The sequence below is a fragment of the Ambystoma mexicanum genome, chromosome 5q (genome assembly GCF_040938575.1).
Source record: "Ambystoma mexicanum isolate Mex_15411 chromosome 5q, UKY_AmexF1_1, whole genome shotgun sequence".
NCBI lineage: Eukaryota > Metazoa > Chordata > Amphibia > Caudata > Ambystomatidae > Ambystoma > Ambystoma mexicanum.
In genome coordinates, this window is record NC_090933.1 from 374,973,935 (window position 1) to 374,992,713 (window position 18,779).

Consider the following 18,779-nt stretch of genomic DNA (forward strand, 5'->3'; position numbering starts at 1 on the left):
AGAAGCCATAGGGAATAATGTAGAAGCTATAGGTCTCTGAAATGGATGAAAAGGAGAAACAGGCTTCGAATACATGGAAAAGCTGATATAATCGCCGCAGCCAGAGGCGACCAGAAGCAAGGCACCCAGCAAAGGACAAGTGCAGATTGTAACATTCCATTTTCCAAGACAATGAGCCACATGTAGAAATCGAAGCTAACATCCTCATAATTACAAGCAGGACAGCTTCATTTCGTGGTCTCCACACACGTGACACAGCCGAATAGGACTGTTCCCATGGAACCAGATGGGAAAAGAGCTACAAAGGTTGCCTACAAGCTGCTCACTGAATGCGCTCTCCCAGGCTTAGGTGATCAGAGATAGCAACATTAGGGAACACATCACACCTCTGTGTTCATTCCCATTGCCTTGAAAAGATACACTCAGTCTGGTTTCTGTCCAGGGTCCCAGGGATGGGAGGACACATTCTACCCAATCCAGATTCACCTTTCCCATGGGGATATCATTTGTTGCAAGTGCAAATGGTCTCTCTGCGACCCTGCATATTGTAGATTTACACTAGGGCTCCTAGACTTGGCTTTCCAATTGTAGAACTAAACTGTATATCTTCTAAATGTATCCTATACAAACTGACCAATGTAAATGTGTGAATGGTTTCTGGGATGGAACTTGCCATGGACTTGCCATGCTTGTGACGTCAAACTGGGTAACACATGCTTAGAAGAAGAGAGATCTGGAGGATACTTGTTGTTCTGGTGTGATCCCTGTCATTTAGTTTACTAATTAAAAAGAGTAACTTTGCCCCCTGGATGAATCTTATATTCTTGTGGCAGGGTGTATTTGATAGGCCCAAGTGTTCTCTGCTAATAATTGAGGTGAATGGTAGAGGACTCCGGCCACACCTATACAAAGTGGTAGCAGAGGAGAGTTGCAAGGATTTTAATGGCGACAAACCGTCTCTTACCGCTGCGTGACCCAGGGGCTATGTGGCGGCCTGTGGAAATCGATTCCCAAAATCACACATGTGTGTAAAGAAGAGGTTGACAGGAGTCACCTTTGGAGGACAATTCGTGCCTGCTTCCCGTGGGACAACTATCGGACCAGATGGCAGAGGTTTGTGGGAGAGTCTGTGTCCAAGAGACTCCGACATATGGAAAATGTGGGCGGGAAGGTCCATTTGATGTTGTTGAAATCTTTGTTTATTAAGGATACCTTTTTGTTAAGCAGTCAGTTTGGGCAGTCAGCTTTTGGAAAAAAATATATAATGGTTTCCCTGTGAGCTAGGCAGTTCAGCTTCATTCATGGATGATTATTTAATGGTTTACTGTGTATATTAGTGAGCAGAAGAAGCTACTTTATATCCTGGAAGGTGGTTTCCTATTTTACCATGGCTCAACTCCTTACTAACACTCCAGCCCCCTGCACTCCCTCTTGCTTTCGCTCGCTCTCTCTCCTCTATCCCCTACTCTGGAATGCTCTTTCTCTCCCTCTCCCTGCTACTCCAACTCAACCACTATTTAAATTCTCCTCAACCTCATTGCCCTCCTTCTTTCAGAGGGACCTGTTTCATAGCACTCTACACTACTGCATTACTCTGTTTTCCTCTCTCCCTACCTTTCACGGACAATCCTGCAGCACTTTTTTCCATCACCACTCCATTCTTATTTTACCACTTCCTGTAATGTCCTGTTCCTGTGTTACTCTGTCCTGTCTACGTCCCGGGTGTATGTTTCCACCTTCCCCTGCAACATCTAGTTTTCAAGTCACATTCTCTCACCCATTGTAAAGGATCCATGTCCTCCACTCATTTATCAATGTTAAATTCGTAAATGCATTGCTTTCCATGTGATTTTTTATAAATAAATAAAATATATACAACACATTGATATCTGGTTCTTCGGGTAATTAGCCACCTTGGCAAATTGCAACGCCACTAAAGTGTTGAACTCTTTATGTAACAGACTCTGCATATGGGGGTAGTTTGGGTCAGTTGAGGAAACAATTTCTGTTGTGTGTAAAACTAGACCTGAGGTTCCGGGGTGGATCAGAAGATTAGCATGCAGCTTTCATATTAAAAACCTACGGAATATTTGCTTGTAAAATATAGGGTATTAGTATTTAATTTTTATTTGAAAATTATATACTTTTGCACTGTTTGATGATCTTGCTCATCTTTTTTCCTCATAAAATGATAATTTTTCACTCTCTATTTAGTGCCTATGGAGGCCACATTTGTAATGGCAACACTATTTAGAGCATACCCATAAGGAGGCCTGATTTATGGCTTACTTAATGTCTTTTTATCATGCAGCCCAGATTACCTTTCTGTTGATTTAGCATCCTCTCTGAGGAACTGGAAGTATTTTTATGAACATAAATTGGACAGTTTCCTGCTCCTGCACAATTATGTTTAATTGGAAACCGCTATTTTGGTGACATGTCAGATGCTAATATTTAAATTAAATGAAATTAATTTCATGTCTCAATTGTTTAGCAAAAGAGGTTGATCTGACACTGTAATACTACATTTTGTATTTGCCATCAATGTTCTAAATAAAATAGTGGTTAATGGCTGGAATCTTATTAATAGAAAAAAGTCATGTGCATTTCAGGCAAAGGAGTTATTCAAAAAATGAACCACCAAAATAAGGCCTGGCTTTGTCTATTGGATTCACCAATTGCTTTCTGGAAATATAATGTCTCTTTGTCAATTTAATATCTTCCTTCCATTTCCTACCAAACTATGATATCTTCATCACCTTCAAACTCTCTAAATTACTACAACTAACATCTTTCATAATGAAAGAATACTTAGCAAGTTTCCCAACGGTTTACAGCAACCACTTGCAAAGGTTTCCTTACTGCCTGTAGTGATCCCAGGATTGACCGACCCCTGGCTGATCTACAGGTCATTCTAGACTCACAACCAATGCATCAGCACCCAGGGCATAGCTTGCTCCTAGGATGGAGTTTGGGCTGGGCAGGTATTCGCAGCAATAATCTGATTCCCCACCAGACTTTGTCTTCCCCCATCCCATCTCTCCATTTTCATCTGTCTCCCATCCTTCCGTCCAACTATCATCACGCCTACCCTTTTCTTCCACCCAAAGAGCTCCAACATATCCTTAACTCAATAAAACCACCATGTGCTACTATAATCCTTTGCACTGCAAATTATTTTTTAAAATGGTGCCTATCACCCCCTCCTACACCTCTCCCACTTCAATCTCTGAAGGCATATTTCCCACCTGCTACAAAGCGGCCATGGTAGTCCCCATAATCAGAAAACCAGGTAGTGACACTAACAATCCCTCATTCGGAAGACTCTGCTCCATTAATTCAAAAGCAAAAAGAGAGTCTTCTTTAACCACATTGAAGGCTACCTCGGGGACCACTCACTTGGCAACCCCCTTCCAATCAGCATAACATAGTTAACATTCCGCAGAAACCATTCACACCCATGTTCCCAACTTTTCAGCAACTGCTCATAACTCTCACCTCTCCCCCCTAACCATCATTCACGATATCCTTCCGTTCTAAACACATCATGCCCCTTCTCCCCCAAGGATCATCACCTTGGGGTCTGCTTTGACAGTGATCTAAGACTACTACCACTGCAACCAGTATTAACTTCCTCAACATAATAAAAATCTTCCCACATTTATGTTCACGGTACTAAAACTTTTATCTGAACCCTTGTCCTCAGTGAATATGACTATTGCTCATGCATAATACTTGGCCTTCTGCTTCATCATTTCTCTTCGCTTATGAATGTTCCAAACTTGATGCACATGCTCCCAGCAACCTCTTACCGTGGGCCCTCAACTCAGCAAATAGACACGATGCTGGATTGTTCTCCATGCGCAATGTCTCTCCGTCAAAATTCCGGCTCTTCATGTACCCTCTTACCTTCTGCTTAGCTGACTGCATTTTTCTTTATTCTCGCCCTCAAATGTGTCAGACTATAGATCTGTTCACTAATCACAGGAATGCCTCTCATACCCACACTACTCCCTCAATCTGAACCTAGCCCACCCATCTAGTGATCACCCTACATGCTTGCACTGAATGTAAATAGGTTCTTTGATAACCTTTTTTATGGCACTAGGCCCCTATTGTTTGTACCTTCTGCGGCTCTCTTTTGGATATGTCACTACTTTATTTCCTTCCATTCTACCCTCTCATCAACCGGTCCCTTCACATTCAGAAATACACCCACTATTGTAAAGGGGTCCTACCCTGGGTTGTTCTCGGTGTTGTATATCACTTCGTATGTATGTCATTTCTTATCAAACTGACATGTTTGTTTCTCAATAAATACAAATAGAAATACTTTGGGCGGGGTTGATATAATTCTGTAAATCAACGCAGGTATGTGACCTTATCAATTCACTTTGCATGCAGTCTTGTAGGCAGCCCTCCATCTCCCTGCAGCCCTTTCATTATACCAGGGGACATTTCACTGTGGTTAATTGTGGCTCAATTGGCGGGTAGAGAGTAAAACAGGGGTATGAGGTAGAAGACAGCTGTTCTGCGGTTGTTCCCCCGTAAGAAGGTGGAGCAATGCAGTGACGTGATAGATACGTCTCGTGGCACGCCATGAGCCATCCACTGCACTGAACAGAAATAGCTGGGTTTTATATGGCTTGGGATGATTCAATATTTTGCTTGTGAACTGCCTACTGCAAATTTACTACTTTGACAAAATGGCAGACTTGCATCGAAAAAGCCAAAATAATAACCAAATTACTACACACAATTCAAAATCAAGTCACACTTGCCAAAGCATATTGCACTAGCAGCTCTCTCAAGTTTCCCAGTTTCATGCGTGAGGAAGTCATTCGGTCCCTTTTGTTCATGGAATTCGGGACCATGTAGGTATGTCAATTCCATTTTATATTTCGTACTGGAAATCACAGAATTTCTGACACATGGAATTGTGAGATCTAGGAGCTCTGATATAGGATGCCATTCTATTAAACATGTCTGCCCCTTTCAAAGAAAAGAAAAAAAGGTTACCTCTGCCAATCTTATCCGTTTTCTGTATCTTAAAAGCTCCTTTTTTATATGCTATCTTTAATAAGGGCGATGTACTTTTGAAACATGGTACCTTACTGCAGTAGTCTTCTCTGAGTCTTCTTCGAGCTGCGTAATACGCCATTTTCTTTTCCAATATAACAGCGTCTGCTTATTTGTTATATTTTTGCACCATTACTTCCATCCTCCGCGCAGAAGATTTCGCTCTGGACTGGGTGAATTTTTGCAACGGGGTAAACCTATCCAATCCGACCTCTTTTCTTTTTATAACTGACCATAGCAATATTCACCCTTGTTACGCCGAGGTGCACAATGTGCTATTTATGTTCAGTTCACCTTTAGTAAGTGACTAACTTACGTTATTGTTTTCAAATGTTATCCTGATGACTGGTGTTTCCTTTTCTCTTTGCCTGCAGTGCTTGTTTTTCCTTTACTCCCTTTTCTTTTCCCACCTTTCCCAATCTTGAAATGAGGTGTTAATCCATGGGATGTCGAAGCTTTTAGCTGAAAATGTCCAGGTTTGAGAAGAATCGAGCTCTAATGATGATACCTGGTCAGTACTTCCTCTCAAGGAGTGGGAACATCAATCCTTTCATGACACATGTGAACATATCCGAGGGAATGCTGGCCAACACTCTGCATGAACAAACATGAATATCAGAAACCTGATTGGCTACTGGGCAGACTCTTGAGGTGTCACAGGGCTCGCCGGCGGGATACAATAGCACCAGAAATCATGCACACGCACGCCCGATGTGCACCGCTGGCCTGTCTTCCGCACGCCAAGAGAGGCGAACTGTTAATACTCCAGATTCAGAGGATGAATCAGACGCCCCAGCATCTATTGTGCAGTGTGCATGCTGTGTGAAGTTCCAGAACAGCATAACATGAAACCCTTTGGGAAACCCTTTGCAAAACTCTTTTTCTTTTTTCGAATCCTTTACCTTAGCCTTCCTCCTGCCACCAAAAAAGGGAAAAGAAACACTTTTAGTAGACACTTCTGAAAACCCTTATATGACACCCCATTTGTTTGTTGTGGAGGCCTTTCCCTTAACCCTCCTCCTTCCACTAATAAAGAAACCAGTTCTGAAACCCTTTGCAGAAACACTTGTGAACACATTTGCCTTAGTGCTCCCCACTAATCTTAACCTGCATAAAGAAAATTAATAACTCATGATTTCTTTGAGCACGTGGGAGGGGGCAGAGTGGGTTGTTGGTGGATGTAGGGGTAAATGTGGTCAATGATGCACAGCCAGTTGTGATTGAGGCTGACACCTCCGTAGGGAGTTGTGGAAGCCTTGCATGATGATAATTGTGAACAGTACACAACAGAGTCCAACAGTGCAGGACACGCTGTTTTCACAAGTGTTTTCGTGCTCTGAAACACTTGTGTATGAGCACGATAGAAATAAAATATCAATATCAATACCCCCGTTCCCTGCACACTTTCTAAAGTTGTAGAACAACCAAAGGCCTATCACTTTTTGGGGAATATAATGAGAATGTCATAACAAAGAAGTCAAAATAAATCACTTTCACATTTTTCAAACCAAACATTTCAAAACTGGCCGTAGTCAAACAAATATTTAATATCCAAATCGTCCATGAGTCAAGCTCAACACGTTTCGGGACTGTGACCCTTCATCAGGAGCAGCAAGGTTCCTATATATGTTTGAATTGTCCAAAATTCGAATCAGAAAGGTAGAGAACACTCATGAGACCCAGATGCTTAATGTGATGATAAACGTGGACCGCTATTAGGTGCTGGTCATGAACAGCAAGAGGAGGGGGTAGAAAGGGTGGAGGCACAGAACAGTAGCATGCAGTCATAGGTGGAGGTACCTCGAGTGATGTGGGGGGAGGTGGACAGAAAGTGTGAGTGTCTAATGGAGGGACATGGTGGCTGTAGGGTTCTATGTAAAAATCTCAACAGGAAAAAGCTGATTTCCCAACCCTTGCAAACATCCCTCTATAACGACCTCAAATAATATGGGTGCTCCTTCCTAACACCTCTTATTGCCAATAGCACTGCCCACAAAAGTCAACTTTCCCTCCAAAATACTTCCCCACCTTTATTGCTTTCCAGTCAAAAACCTTTACCCTTGACTTTTTCATGAGAAGGGGGCGGCAGGAGGTGGTGCTTGAGAATGGTGCACCACAGGTGGAGTGAGAGGTCATGGATATGGAGAAACTGGGGGAGGAGGAGGTGGAGGGAGAGGAGAATGAGTTGACACCGGGGGAGTAGGAAGAGTAGGATAACAGAGATTGCTCATGTCCTGTGGTAGGGGACATGCAGGCTAGAGGATGAATAATCACATTGTACAATATGCTTCACCTTAATGCAATAGCACATACCCTGTCTGAGAGCAAGATATAGGCAGACAAGTAATGATGGTCAACTGGAAGAACAGTGAGTTGCATGACAAGAAGTGTATGCATCATACACTGGGATTGACTGCAACACAAAATAAAATGTGGCTTTGGCATTAATTGATGTTTCACACATGCAAAACTCAATTTGAAGAGGGTATACATAGGGGAGCCGATTTTGCATGAAGGAAAGAAGGTGACACCTGAAAGAGCTGAGGTGATTATGAAAACCTCAAAGCCAAATACAGTGAAGCAATCACACACGGTTCTCCCTACTTCTTGCAGACTTTTATAGACACACCTATATAGCATGGTCTAAAACTCATCCATGTGTGCTCTCCGAACGCCAGATTAAAAAATAAGTCACTACAACAGCTCCACATTACGGCATAAATGAGCATGGTAGGACACATGCATATGGTAATAATGTCTTTCCTTCCCTACATGGTGTGCAGGATGCCAATTGATGCTATTACTGAGGATGCCAATTAGTGATAACAACTGCTCTAAAGGTGATTCACAAAGCATCACACATTTAGCCATAAACCCATCTTTCAACATGTGAAGATTTGTTTCTCATGACAAAACAACACAGGCAGCACAGTGCAATAGAAACCTAAAAAGCATTCTATATAATACGGTAATGCAGCATCATGCCCCTTTGCCAGATGACGATCAGGGACTTCTGGCAATGGATAGGAGGAGTTGCATAGTCAGAACCAGAAGGTGCAAAGGGCACGTAAATACATGTTACACGTTTCTTTCAATGACCAGACATTAACTACGAATATAGTGGGGAACACATACACACAGAGTTGTGAAATGGATTATGCAGATTTCACAGTCTAATTGATAAGCACTTGTATCATGATATTTATATGAACATAAAGAAAAACAAACATGGCTGGACTCGCAGATATATCATAGGTGTCCCCAGTTAATTGAGCTTCCTCTAACAGTGGTCTAGCACTGCCATAATACTGCAGTAATGTGAGTCTTCTCTCGCAGCACCATGTCTATGATACTAATGTTCTAATACAAAAGTCTCCATAAACCACATTGCTGTTCTCCAGTGAAAATTGAGAGATAGACAAAATCCCAAAACATATAGTCAGAAATGCATATAAAAGGTCCCTGAATTGTGAGAGAAAGATTGGGCCCCATTACGAGTCCAGCAGTAACCCTGCCGGTGGTACCATCGGTTGCTGCCATACTCATAACATTTTACCAGCATCTGATTTACCGGTGCCACCGGGAGATTACAAGTTTTGCGGCCTGGGAAGTCAGGTGCCTGTAAAATGTAAGTCCCCATTCCCTGACTTGGAAGCACTGGCACCATTAACAACGGCGCTGGCGCTTCCATGAACAGTCTGCCTACCGTGTCCGCTGTGCCCGGCAAGGTCAGACCTGTCAGGCACAGCAGGCACCGCAGGCAAAAATGTAGTTTGCCGGTCTGGAAACAAGGGTGCCAGTGAGTTCACCAGCACCCTTGTTTCTGGACTGGCAAAATTGTAATGAGGCCCATTGTCTTTTTCCAGTAGTCAAAGAAAAAGATTGAATGTTTTGTGTTACCTCATACAATCATTATGATCAAGATATTAGAACATCTACTAATCAAATTATATGGCCTAATTAATGATGAGGATCTAGAAACATATTATATGCCTTTAAAAAAGTTCGAAAAGCAGGATCTCATTCAAGAATTAAGTCCAGTGGCTCCTGTGTGGGTGGACCTCCGATCTCCGTGACCCAAAATAGGCCCACCTCTGCAGAAGCATTTCCTGCAGGCATACATTTAAACAGATTTTCAACAGGGACATATTGTTATATTTTTTTATTTTTTCTTTATTAATATTTATAAAGTTTTTATGTATATGTCCCTGTTGTCCTGATTGTCCCTGCTAGTCCTCCATAAGGCTGGTAATCTCTGCTCCTTCTAAACAGATCTTCCCACTACCTTATCCAGATCATGCTGGACTTCATTGGGAAGACCCTTTTTCAGCAAATGATAGAAAATAGAAACATTCTTATCCAACTCTTCTCCCATCTCTGCCCCTCACATCTCCTGAATTAACTGGATATGTGCAGCAAGGTTGTCAATTTCATAATTTTGGCCAGAATAGAATTTATAACTGGCATATTGGGATACATAACCCGCCGAGCCCCCATACCTGTGCCCTGTAATTATTGAAGGTTGCTCCGTCATGGGTGTTCGTAGTCAACTGAACTCCCGGGTACCCTGATTGCCTACAAAGCTCATCTGACCATTCCCCCATTAGAGCCGTGAATAAGCTGTTCATATCCCATATGGCCAAAATGACACTGGCAGTTTGCTTCTCTAATGCATAAATCCATTTCCTCGCTCCTGCAGTGAGCAAAGGTAATGTCTTCATCAAGTTATATCTGCCCATGTATGTCCACGGGACATAATACACCTTTTTATGTCCCTTCTGGAGCAACAGAAATTGAGTCACACTTGCTTTTACCAGGGCTCTTCCCGTCTTTCTCTTACTTCTCACTAGGACCAATACGAGTACCATGGTGTGTCCTAAAACCGCATGGTTTGATCTCTATTGCTGCTGCTGAGCAGTTGTTGGAGATGCTACACCCTGTTCTCCCTGTTCAACATCAAACTCCCATTCATCCTTGTCTCCTGCTCCTGTTATAACATCCCCTAGCCGTTCTTTGGGCACAGAAGCATACTCAACACTATCGTACTATGCTGGTTTTCCTGTTCTCCTTGCTCAAGTTATGTACCCATAATGCCACTTTCTCCTTCAAGGTCTACATTGACCTCCTTGATGACTGATTTATCGAGCCTAAAAAGTACTTGTCCATGCCTCCACCTTCCCTCTTCTACATCTTGTACCTGTTTCTTTGCTTCTTTCCGCTCATCACATCTCTGTTTTCATAACAGCACTACCTCTTCCTCGGCTCGCCTCAATGCTTCTTCCAACTTATTATGCTCCAGCTTTTCCATGAGCAGCCTGTCCTCTATCCATTCTGGGGTTAAAAGGAATAGGGCAGCATCAAAAGTCTGGCAGTAACACTTAAAAGTGGTGGCAACACCAATACTGCTCCGCTGGATCATGAGCCAGTACAAATACCGCCGACAATAAAATCAGACAGTGCTGTAACCGCCGGAGCAATTACAGCCAGCACTTTTAAAACCGGCCCTTTACAGCTGGCCATACATTGTGTAAACACAACCGCATCACAAGTCCATGTTCAGTGGTATTAGCACCGAAAACTGGCACTGACACTGCCGAAAACACATTGCAGTTGCCTACAGCTTTCAGATGGAAGTAAACAAACACAAGTGCCTGAAACTAAGCCACTGGTGATCCCAATCCACTCCCCATGGGTACATAAGGCACACCCCTACATCAAACAGTGTTTCCAACACCATGTTGCCACTAGCCACTGTGAGCTGGGACAGGCAACTCCTCATGTTGTGCCTGGAAGTAGAGAGGCAGGACAACCAGGCCAGGGGACAGGAAGTACAGGGGAGAGTTGGGGGGAGGAGGAAGAGGAAGAGGAGGATAGCCCAGGCAAGGTGTGCACTTATCCCCACAGTTAGGCCCTAATCTTCGATCCTCACCCACAGCCAGTTGGTCACCGTGTACCGCCTCAACAGGGTAACCATAACAGAGCTTCTCACCACAATACAGGACAACATAGGGAGCAGGATCAACATCCGGACATCTGTGCCCCCATTGCTAAAGCTAGTGTCTGTCTTACAATTCCTCAGAACAGGCACCTTCCAGTACTCAGCGACCAAGATGCACGGCATGGTATAGCCCACATTTTGCGCAGTGTTGGACCAGGTGCTTGAATCCCTCTTGCAGCAAGTGCAATGCCACATATCGGTGCCTACCACCCAGCCGAGGTCGATGCCATGAAAGCACAGTTCTATGCCATTGCCCAAATGCCAAATGGGGTTGCTGCCCTGGACTGGACCCATGTTGCACTGGTGGCCACCCAAACCCACAAAGTAGTATACCATAACCTAAACCACTACCATTCCCCGAATGTGCAGATAACCTGCGACCCCAACCTGTACATCACCCACGGCTGTGCCCACTACCCTGGTTGCACCCATGATGCCATGATCCTATGGAACAGCACACTGCCAGGATACATGGAGAGGCACAGAGGACAATGGACTTGGATAGTGGGTCAGTAGAAAATCCAGCATGCATGCGCTGTGAAGTACATGCTCAAATGGGGGGATACAAATAACTATACAAAGGATGGCATGACAAGCAAATGCAAAATCCGTACTTGACCACCTCGCACACCAATATCACGGTACAGGCCATGGTGCATGTACATGTCGTACTTACCTGCATGGAGAAGCTAATGTACACATAGAGTAGCAACATAACTACAGGTACCACAATGCAATGTGCACTTACCAAAGCAATTCTGACAAATGGCCACATACCCTCACACAACAACAACCCTGCCAGTATCACAGCCATGCATGCACGTGTGCCCAGCCCACAATGGTGACCCAACAGCCCCAGATACTCAGTGACAGCCCATGGGAAACCAAGTATGCCACATGCACAGTGGAAATACACTGCTACCTGACATCCACCTTGTCAGCTGCACATGTTACTGACATACAACTCACGCAACATTTGCTGCAAGGGAGCGGGGGCATTTGAAGCACGAACAATGCATGACCACGAATGACACAGCATGCACAGACATAGAATCGACACATAACATGAAAAGGCCCATTTCCATGCACAAGTTGTCCATTGCCCTGATATTGTGTAAGCCCATCCCCACACCTTACACCATGACTAATGCCTGTGCCTCCCCCCATGCAGCTGCCCTGGCAAATGACCCCTGTGCGTGATCCACCAACACTGCAGGATAATGCCTGCAACCATGCTCACAGCAGGACCCGTGTGTGCATCAAGCTTTCCTTCGGCCTCCTGAAGGCATGTTTCTGCTGTCTCAAACGCACAGGTGGAGCCCTGATGTACGCTCCAGAGAAAGTGGGTAAAATTGTGCTTGTGTGTGCCATGCTGCACAATATCTACCTAAATAGGAATGTCTGACTACCCCCTGACGTGGACATGCCACCCTCAGAGGATGAGGATGCAGTGCCTGTGGGAGAGGCAAATGCATGCATTGTCAGAGAGGATGTGAGGAATGGGATATTGGCCCGCCAGGGACTGATAGACAATTTCTTCTGACACTTTAACATGGCACAAGCCATGCATGACTGTGTGACACTCGCCTCTATCAGTAAACATGACAATGACACAATATGGAATATCCTCGCAATGATGAAGTTTAACAGTTTAAATATAATGAAGTGCCCCCACCATCCTCCCTCCTGCCACCCCCAACAATTCCCCAGCACACTTCCCCCTTCCCACCTCCCCCCACAACTCCCCAGCACACTATACCCCCAACTGCCTCCCCCTACCAACTCCCCAGCACACTATCCCCTTCCTGCCTCCCCACTAACTCCCCAGCAAACTATCCCCTTCCTGCCTCCCCCCACCAAATTCCCAGCACACTGTCCCACTCCCCCCACCACCTCACCAGCACACTATCCCCTCTCCCCCACCAAATCCCCAGCATGGCCACTCAAGGCAATTAGTGTCTTAGAGTCCATTACAACTGTTGCTTCTTTCCCCCCTGCCAGCCCCCGGTGAACATGGGTGCTGAAGGCACTGTGACTGGTGCCTCGGTGTGTTCCGCTGTGACTTCTCTGTGGGAGTCTTAGAAATGGAAGGGATGAAGCCTGGCCCCTTGAGCTGTTGGTATGTCAACTCATTTTTCTGACAGATGGCCTCTGGCGGTGCAGTGACACCTTCAGTCATCTCCCTGACCGTCTGGGAGTATAGTGTAGGGCGGCCATACTGGCAGTTGTCTCAGTCTGATTCTTCGCGATGGCCCAACCAATCCTGCGGGTGGCCCCATGTATGCTGTCCCGTATGGCCTGCAGTTGTTCTCAGTGCATTTGCCCTGTCAGCTCCATCTCCCCCTGTGTGCAATCTATCTCTTACAGCCTCTGCAGCCTCTGCAGCACTGTGCTGATTGGTGTTGTGTGGCATATGGGAAATGGACTGTCCACTAGCCCTGAGCAGGAATCAGCAAAGCCATAAGAAGTTGTGTCAATGTCCGGCTCAGGTGACATGGAGGTCTGCTTTGGGTCTGTGGATGCTGGTGGCATGGAGGTATGGCTTGGGTCATTGCACGCTGGAGGTGTGGAGGGCTCTCCTGGGTCTGTGGCACATCTGTTGGAGCGGGTGCAGTGTGCCTTGCACTGGTCCTGGTGTCTTGTGGAGTGGACGTTGGCTTGGCCCTACTTTGTTGTGGTGTATCATGGTGGGACATTTGCCTCGGAGTAGCCTGACTGGGCCTTTGCAGAGTGGTGGTGGTGGCAGGCCTTGAGGGCCTGGATGCACTGCTCCCAGATGGGCCTGCAACCTCCTCCTCCTCCTCTGATGCCTCTGGCAAAGCATGAGTGCCTGTAGGGGACATACAAAATTTCAGATATGGTTTCCCCATGTGTGCTGGCATGCAAGACACATTTGCTATGGTACAGAATGGGAACCCACACATATTGTCAAATGGGCATGGTTGGTAAGGGAGATTGCATATGGGCACAGTATCATTGGGATGCTTGTAGCAATGAACATGTGACACATGGCCAGTTGGTCTTTTGCCTGTGTATGGGGAGGGCAGGGTTTCCAGGCTGGGGCAGCTGCATATGGCATGCATGCTTGTTGACCTTCATGCCCCCTCAGCCCCTCCACAGGTGGCACTCACCTGGTGGGTGTGGTGGCTTAGTCTATGGTACTGGCTTGGCTCTAGAGGGCACTGTTGTGCATCCAGCAAGGCTGCACTGTGGTGCACAGTGATTGGCAAGCTGAGCACATGTCGGTCTGGGAGACGTGTACTTCCCTGTGCCATGTCTGCCATGCCAACATGGGGCAGGCCAACTGGGCCCCCAAGCTGCTGGTGGCAACTGCTGCAGTGTTGTATTCGCTCACACACCTGAATTCCGCTGGCACGGGGTGCACCAACGAGGGGTGTGGTGTGCATGGCAGTTGGTTAATTCACTTGCCACCCCTTCCTGCTGCTGTGACACTCAGGGGTGCCTTTGGTGCCCTGCCCCATGGCTGCTGTGGAGGGGTGGCTGATGTTCCATCCCAACACTCCACAGTGTTGGCATGCCCAGCTTCTGGGTCTACTGACATGTGTCCCTGTCCATTGGGGCATCATATGCTGGGCTGTCATTTGTGCATGCACCTGTGTTGGGGGATTGACTCACCTCCTGCCTCCTGGCCACTGGCACCCGCCTCTGCACTGTCAAATCCCTCTATTCCTTCTATGTCCAGCACCATACTGCACTTTTCCTCCCAGACGGTGGGGACCAAAGGCTCCACAGTGCCTCCTCCAGTCACCAGGGAGTCCTGGCGGTGTTGGGGTAGCAGTCCCTGCAGTCCTCTCCAACAATGGGTACACTCACCACTGCAGTCGACATGACATGCAAGATGGCTGTACTGCGCTGTACAGTGGTCTTACACTGTCGACTGCCATATAGTTTGCATTGAGGGCAATGACCTCATCTGTGAAGACCACCAGCTCCCCCTCACTAAATATTGGTTTACACACATGATGATCTGCCACCTTGCCTCTCATCCTCTACTGAGAAATTCTGGCTTCTTCCAAGGTCTGCATGGCTATAGGAAGTTCAGATATTTCATGTATTGTGTTTTTCAAAATGGCCACTGCAATGCTTTCTGTTTCGGCAAGGACGCAATTTTCGCCAGCACTAATAGCACCGGGATCGCTGGCGGTAGCCGTACTAGTGCTAATTTTCCAGCAGTAACACTTATTTTGGCACAGTTTGTGCCAGGTGCTAATAGCGTTACCGCCCGAGTCTGGTGCGCGTTCACGCCAGGTTGTGATGCAGTGCTAATACTGCCACACGACCCAGCAGTAACGCTATTTCCGGTTAGCTGAAATTGCAACAGATTGCCCCCAAACTTGTGATGAGGCCCATAGTTTCCCCTTTTTCACCCATTCTAAGCCCTTCATCTCATCTTTTTTTTTCTTCAAATTTTGCTATATTAACAGTTGAATGCATATATTATGAGCTAGGGCTACGATCTATGGCAGCGATGGCTCTTTATCCATATCAATGTGGAGGAAAAAGCATCTACCTACCCCAAGCGCTACAAAATCTTAGACCATAGGTAAACATCTCTATTCTGATCTGTTAGAAGTAGACATCTTGACCACTGCAAATATTAATGGTGAGACTCTTTTGACTAATCCATGTGCAGTAAAAAAGAACTTGGGTCGGCATGACTGGATTGTAACTGTGAATAAAAGGAATTCTCATAAACTCTCATTAAAACTAGGACCAGAGGTAAGAGGTCTAAATATGCCTGCAAAATTCCTGCTGAAGTTTCCTAGTAGACATCTTAGCGACCAGTTCCTACTGCTGCGCTTAAATGTATACCCCACGAGAGAAATTCTGTCTGCCAGACATACTGTTGAGATTCCAAATAACCGCTGTCGATTCTGTGACCAGGAAATTGAAACACTGATCCATCTGGTCACGGAATGTACGACTTTAAGAACACAGCAAAGCACGTTCCTTCTGAAATTTGCCATGAAAAATGGTGATATGGAGGCATGGTGGTGGCAAATTATCAGTTAATATGTGCCGTTATAGGATACCTTGACTTTATTTTGTTTCATTTCATAGGACAAGGAAACTTATAAGCCAACAATGAAATGTTGAAATGAGGAGGCTGTTCAAATGTCGAAGTGCTTAAGTGTTTAAGTGTTAATTGTGACTAGTAATATAAATTTTGTAATAAACAAATACATTTACCAAGAAAAAAGAAAAAAGAAAAAAAAATGTATTAACAGATAGCAACATAAATTTGCGAGGCATATAATCACATCAAATTTAATTAGTCACAAAAGAGCTCATGCCCCTGCCACCCTCTCTTACAAAACAACACTGAACAACTCCCCTTCCCTCCCCCTCCCCAACCTCCACTTACCCCTCACCTGGTACCATCTCACCCTCCTAACATCCCCTACTCAAAAACAAAAACCCTTCCTTCTTTGTGACCACTAATGACCCTATTACCGCATGCCCGGCCGCTCCTCAGACAATCTCCTAAACAACCAACCCGAGAGCATGCTGGCCTCTCTCCCCCCTTTCACCCGCTACCAAAAGCATCGGTGTCCCGCTCAATCCAACCCAGCTCCACCCCTTCCCCATGATACTCCTCTCGCCTCAGGTATTTATCAGCGAAGCCCCCCATTCCATCTCCATCCTTCCCCCACGGCCATCGAGACCCACCGTTATCCGCTCCATCATGTATAGATTCCTTGCAACATTGACCCATTCCTCTTTATCTTGTGTGCGAGTACATTTTCATTTCGTGGCAAAGCATACTCTCTCTGCTAGCAATAGGCCTGATGCCATCTTGGGCACCCTACAGGGTCCCCCTCCTGCCGCTCCATCCCAAAGCTTCATCCCAAACAAAACTAGCAAAGGAGAACTAGCTCTCTTAATCCCCTCCACCTTCTTAATCCAGCCCAAGAACTCATCCCAAAAGAACTGGACCCTAGTACATCCCCACCACATATGCCAATAATCCGCCCTCTATCTACACGCCCGCCAACACAGAGGGCTGACATCCTGATACATTTTAGATAGCCTGACCGGGTCATATTGCCACCTGTGTAGGAGCTTTATACCATGTTGGTTATATTAGGCTGACATGGATGTCTGCGAGGCTCTCTTATAAAGACTCTCCCACAAAGCGGGATCTATCTCCTCCTCGTGGTGCCTTTTCCACTTCATCCGCAATATATCTGTGGACCCCCCTCCTGCTATCACTAGTGCACCATAGATGGCTGAGATCAGTCCCTTTGTCTCTAACCTGCTATCCAAAGGTTTTTCAAAGGGTGTGAGGTCCTGCCTTATTTGTTCACTCCAGCCACTTTCAGAAATCCCCCCCTTCAATTGTAGGTAAAAAAGACTAACAGTTTCCCTATTCCCAGAACATCCTCCAGTTCCAAAATATCTATGAACATGTCCCCCTCAACAGCTGGCCTAGTCTTTCCAACCCAGCTTCGTACCATGCCTGAAATCGCTCCGGATTCGGGATCACGTCTCCAACTCCCAGGACCCACAGGTGTCCCAGCAGGGGGGGCCAGGTTATAAATCTGTTCATTTCTGCACCGTTTCTCCAAATCTCCCCGAAGGTCCCCAATATTGGATGCTCTTTAATCCTATGGGGGATTTTACCTTTCGGCACCCACAACCATCTTCCAATTGTAGTAGGTCGAAGGTGTCGGTTGTCCAGCACAATCCATTGAAGATCCCCTTGGGCCCGAAGATGTGGTACCAAAACCCGAATTTGGGCAGCCTGATAATATAATTTCACAACCGGGAAACCGACCCCTCTCGCCCCTTAGGCAGAACCAGAACCTCCCATGCTATCCAGGCCATCTTCCCCTGCCAAAGAAATCTCAATAAGGAGTGCTTCACCTCTTGAAAGAAGGAGTTCAGGATGTGGATTGGGAGCATTTAGAATAAGTAAAGGAGATTTGGGGGGACATACCATTTTCTGTGCATTGAGTTGTCCCAAGCATGATATTGTAAGCTTACTCCACTTCTGTAAGTCCAACTTGATCGTGGAGAGCAGAGGGGTAGAATTGGCCTCAAACAGTGCCCCCACCTCCCTAGTGAGGATAATCCTCAAGTATCTCACCACCCCGGAACTAACCTGCATCCCCCGGTGGGCGAACCACTTGCTCTCCCTGTCTCTCCTCCTATTCAATGGGAAAAGGAGTGATTGTGACGTATTGATCTTCTCCGGTACAGACGTCAGGGGGTTTACTACCTGCAGCAACATATCATCTGCATAGAGAGCTACTTTATATTTAACCATTTAACCCCTCCCACACTAAATCCCTCAACCCTGCTAACATCTCCAATCCTCTGTGCAAGAGGTACCGATGACAGCACGAACCACAAGGGGGAGCGAGGACACCCCTGTCTAGTCCCCCTACTCCATCCAAAACAATGGGAGAATCCCCAGTTTACAGCCACACAGGTCCCCAACTTGTTTCTCTCTGTATTCCCTCTTCGGTGAACAGTTTGTACTTCGTCCCATCAATTTCAAAAGCAATGGAGAACTGGAAGCCCCAGCAGTATCAAACCCCCTTCTCATACATACACTTTGTTAGGGGTGAGCACAATCGTCTCCTTGCAAGTGTTAGCGAGGACAGATCCTGGAAGACTTTTACTCTTGAGTTACCATACATCACTGGACACTTTTTCCTTGCCCTCTCAAGAATCT